This window comes from Rhinopithecus bieti, unplaced genomic scaffold (assembly GCF_001698545.2).
Source record: "Rhinopithecus bieti isolate Rb0 unplaced genomic scaffold, ASM169854v2 scaffold_28521, whole genome shotgun sequence".
Classification (NCBI taxonomy): Eukaryota; Metazoa; Chordata; class Mammalia; order Primates; family Cercopithecidae; genus Rhinopithecus; species Rhinopithecus bieti.
This window is the reverse complement of record NW_016812573.1, coordinates 226133-230954: the sequence shown is the minus strand read 5'-3', so window position 1 is coordinate 230954 and position 4822 is coordinate 226133. Positions and strand designations below refer to the sequence as shown.

At 38.1% G+C, this 4822-nt stretch overlaps 1 pseudogene; it reads left to right on the top strand.

The window, feature by feature from the left end:
- The first annotated feature begins 699 nt into the window (after positions 1 to 699).
- On the top strand, positions 700 to 1052 carry LOC108545115 (putative SNURF-like protein; annotated as a pseudogene).
- The last annotated feature ends 3770 nt before the right edge of the window (positions 1053 to 4822 follow it).

Below are 4822 nucleotides of genomic sequence, written 5' to 3'. Positions count from 1 at the left end.
AGCTACATAAATTGTCAAAAATAGAACACCCCAATAGACAATAAGCAACAAAATAAATTAAAATTTAGTCAAAGACCTATATCCTTAATAGGTATAGGTACAAGGCCCAAATGGCTTTATATGTGAGTTCTAATAACCTCCAAGGCATAAGTAGTGCCTAACTTGAACTGTTTGAAAGTATAAAGAAGTTGTAAAACTAACCATTTATTTTACCAGAAAAATATATCACAGGAAAGAAAAGTGAAGCAAATTTCACAAATGAAAACAGATGCAAAAGTTCTAAATAAAATGTTAGGAAATCAATCCACCACTATGTCAAAAAAATAACATATCATGACCAAGTAAGTTTCATTCTAGACATACCAACATGGTAACACACTGTAAATTCTATCATTATAGTTCTTCATATTATCAGATTAAAAGGAAAATATTATCTCAAGAAGTATTTCAATTGGTAACATTTAGTATTCATTTATGATTATAAAAATCCTCTTCTCATTTCAATAGTAGAAAAAAGCATATTAATTTAGTAAAGGGTATCTCATAAAACCATACAGTAGGATAACTGCTTCAGACCATTTTTGGTTGACTTGTAGCAGACCAAACCTATCGCCAAGAAGAACTTAAAAGGTTGGATGAAGAGTGGAGTGGCTGTCAGAGATGCCTGATGTTTTGGCCTAAGGACCAGTCAGTGAGGCAATGGAGCAAGCAAGGGATCACTTACACCTGAGATGGACTACAGACCAGCACATGCCAGAGGTGGAAGTTCAAGTCAAATACAGAACAGCTGTACTGAGCAACCAAGAGTGTCAACTGTACCTGAGGCATTCTCAGCAGCAGCAAGTGCCTGTGGTGGATTTCCAGGCCAGACTGAGACAAGCATTCATAACTGAGACACCAAGATGTGGTAAAAGCCATACTGGAACAATGAGGAAGCTGAATCCGAGTAAAAACCAGGCTCCATCTACTGTTTGCCTCTGCTTATTCAGGAAGGAATGAGTGATAGCCTAATAAAAAGAGAAATTAGCAACTTTGAAATCCTAAGTAAGAATAAAAGAATTGAGGCCTTCGTCATGTTTTATTTTGCTGCTGTGGAAGCTGTATCTTTAGGTAAATACATAATATAAACATTTCTGGATACAGAGATGCTGTTCAGAGAAAATATTTCATTTTCTAGAAGAATATTTATGTTGCCAAACATAAGGACAGTTGAAACGGTCCATCAGAGGACTTCATGGCCCATGTGACCTATTTTTACCTCTCTTCTCCCAAGCAGAGGCAAAATATCCACAAAGAAAAATCCTAAGTGGAATTGGATAGGAATAGTAAATCAAGGAACTCTCACAGAAATCATAACAAAAAGTCAAGACAGAAAATCTAAGATAATTTCTTTTAAAATTTTCCTATTCGATTGACACCAAATGACCACAATATAAAACAAAATGGAATTTACCTCAGAAACTCAAATCCCATCTGAGCATACTTCAATACTTGGTCATGTTCCTAGGTCAGTGACAAAATAAAGATCATCAGGAATAACTCTGAACTTTATGCTCCTCTGTGCAAATATGTCTCTTAAACCCTGTTGCCTTCCCCATTGATGATTCCTCCCTTTTCCCCTCTTTTATATCTTCTGCCTCACTTTCCATGTTGACTCTTCCTACTCATAAATATCAAAATGCCCAAATCATTCCTAATTTTAGAAACTCCTTCCATAACTCCCAAATACCATTGCGTTTTTTTCCTTCACAACTAATCTTCCTGAAAGAATTATCCACATACAGAATCCTTTATCTTCCACTACTGAATTCACAGCAATCTGCCTTCTGACTCGCCACTTAGAGTTAACTGCTCTCACCAAAGCCATCAATGTCCTTCTAGTTTCTAAGTTCAAGAGATAATTTTCAGTCACTCATACTTGACCCAGTCGCATCATTTGTCACTTTTGACCAACTTCTCCTTTCTAGACTTGGTTTCTGATATACCACTGTCTATTTGTGTGTTTCCTTTCTCTCCCTTTCTGGCTCTTTCTCAGCTCTTTTTCTGGTTTCTCATCTTTCAAAGGATCCTAAATATTAATGTTTCCCAGGTTTCTATCTTCAGCACTCCCTTCTTCTCAATCTACCAATATTTTGCAGGTAATCTTATCCACTCTTATGTCTTTCGATTGATGATTTCGAAATCAATTTAGAAATTGGCCCATACCACCCATACCACCTTTGGGGATACACATCTCATTCATTCATTCAAACTAATTCATACAACATTATTTTAGGCACTGAGGATCCAGCAGTAAACAAAACAATTCTTCCCTATAGAGCTCACATTCTAGTGGGGAAAATGTACAGTAAACAATCAAATATGCAATGTGCCAGATGGTGATAAGTTCTATAGAGAAAACTTAAGCAGTAATTGGGGAGATAAAGTTGTGCTTTGGAGGGTCCAATCTAAAATAAAGTGGTCAGAGGATAGTAGGCTCATAGAGAAGATGAACATATGAGCATAGGCCTAAAGGAGTTGAGGGAGTGATTCAGGCAGATAGCTAGGGAATGAGTGCTAGAGGCAGAGGAATAAACAAGGGCAAGAGTCTTGAAAGAGACTATGCCTGTTGTGTTTGAAGACCATTAAGGAGGCCAATGTGACTGTAATGGAGTGAAAAGGGCAGTACCAGTATGAGATGAGAACATAAAAGTAACAAGTAGCTTAGAATAAGACAATATCAGTTTCTGTTTTCATGGAGCTTACAGGCTCATCTATCCAAATTCCTACTGGACGTCTTTATTTTGGATGTCCCACAGACACATCAAATTAAACATGCTGAAAACAATTCAGGCCTCCTCCTATCACATTTCTTCCCCTTTCTATGTTTACCTCTTGGGGCGAACAACATCATCATCCAATTGGTTTCTCAAATTCAGAAGTCATCTGAGATCCTTCATATTCTCCCTTACATGTGATCAATCACCCATAGTTGTCAATTTGCCACCCGTATCAGTGAGACTCTAGTTGAGAAACAGATACTACTCCAGAAATTGCAGACATAGGGAATTTAAAGAAGGTAATTGGCTTAATATGTGATTAAATTGCTGGGAAACCCAAACAGCAGCCATAAGGTAACCCAGAGATTAGCTACTACCTGCCTACCAGGAACTAAAGACAACAAATGTAGTTAGTGTTATCAGATCCCTGAAATTGCAGCTGCCCAGTGGTAGCTAAAACTATGGTGGAGATCACTGGTAGGAGCTGAGATCATATAGGCAGGGGCTATCAGGAACAACAGAGGGGGCACAACCACTGTGGAACATGCTCCCCAAAGTAGAGCAAGAAAAGGAGCAATACCTGGACTTTCCTCTTCAGTTTCTACCATTCATTCTCTATACTGCTCAGATTTCTAACAGGTATATAATGTCATTATCCTGCTCAGTATCCTTCACTATTTCCCAATCACCTATGGGCAAAATCTAAATTCTTTTGCATGGTATATGTGCTAGTTTTCTGTTGTCATATAGCAAATTGCCACAGACGTAACACTTTAAAACAACACAAATTTATAATCTCAGCGTCTTCGTGGGACAGCTCAGGTTCAGGTTAACTGAGTCCTCTTCTCTGGGTCTCAACAGGCTGAAATTACGGTGTGGCCCAGGGCTACAATTCTCATAGAAGGCTTGGGGTCCTCTTCCACACTCATTCAAGTTGTTGGAAGTATTCATTTTCTTGCATTTGTAAGATTGAGGGTCCCATTTTATTGCTGTTTGCTGGAGACCATCCTCAGCATCTAGAGACCACAGCTAGTTCCTTGCCACGTGCTTCCCATAGGCAGTTCACAACATGGTTATTTGCTATTTGCTATTTGCTATCTTGCTAGCCAGGAGGAGTACATCTCTGACTTCTTAATACCCATTTAAGAGCTCACATAGTATCATCTCCCTTTTTATGAACTCAAAGTCGGTTGATTAGTAACCTAAACACTGGAGTTATAGCCTATTATATTCATAGCAAAATCAGTGTAGTTAACACTGGGAATTTGGGGGCCATCTTAGATTTCTGTATCCCTTAGTAGATATGTCTCTAGCTTCCACTGTGAGAACTACTCTCTCACTCTTTTACAATTTCATTCTAGAATTACAGAACTATGTATAGATTCTGGAGTATGTATTTCTATACTTCTATACATGCTGTATCTCTCTACTTAGACAACTCTTTCCTCTATTTGTCTACCTGGTAAACTTCTCTTCATCCTTTAAGTGTCAGCTTAAATGCTACTTCCACAATGACACCTTTGTTGACTCCCAGGTGGACTTAAGTGTTCCTTATCCTCTGTTTTTATTGTATTTTGTATATGACCCTTTAAAATTACTCTCTCCTGGACTAAGTTTCTCAAGGGCAGGTGCCCTATCTTTTTGGCTGTATCTCCACATCTAGTATAGTGCCAAGTATGAGTAAAAACTCTGTCAATGGTGGTTAGGTAAATGAATATATTAAAGAATAGCTAAGGAATTATAAGAAGTCTGGTATGGGGAGGAGAGGTTGAAAATAATGTTGTAGAGATTGTCAGAAGCTGCTTTGTGGAGGGTTTTGTATGCTGTACCAAAGAATTTAGACTTTATCCTAAACGCAATAGGGATATCAGCAGGTTTTTAAGCAGGTAATAAAAATATGAGATTTGTGGTTTTAGTAATTTTACTCTGAAAATTGTAGACCAGTGTTTCTCATAGTGTATTCCTTGGTACACCTCCATCAGAATCAGTGGTGTTTGGATAACGCAGATCACCAAACTCCTGACCTATTGCATCAGTGAGTGTCAAAGGGTAGAGCCTAGGAA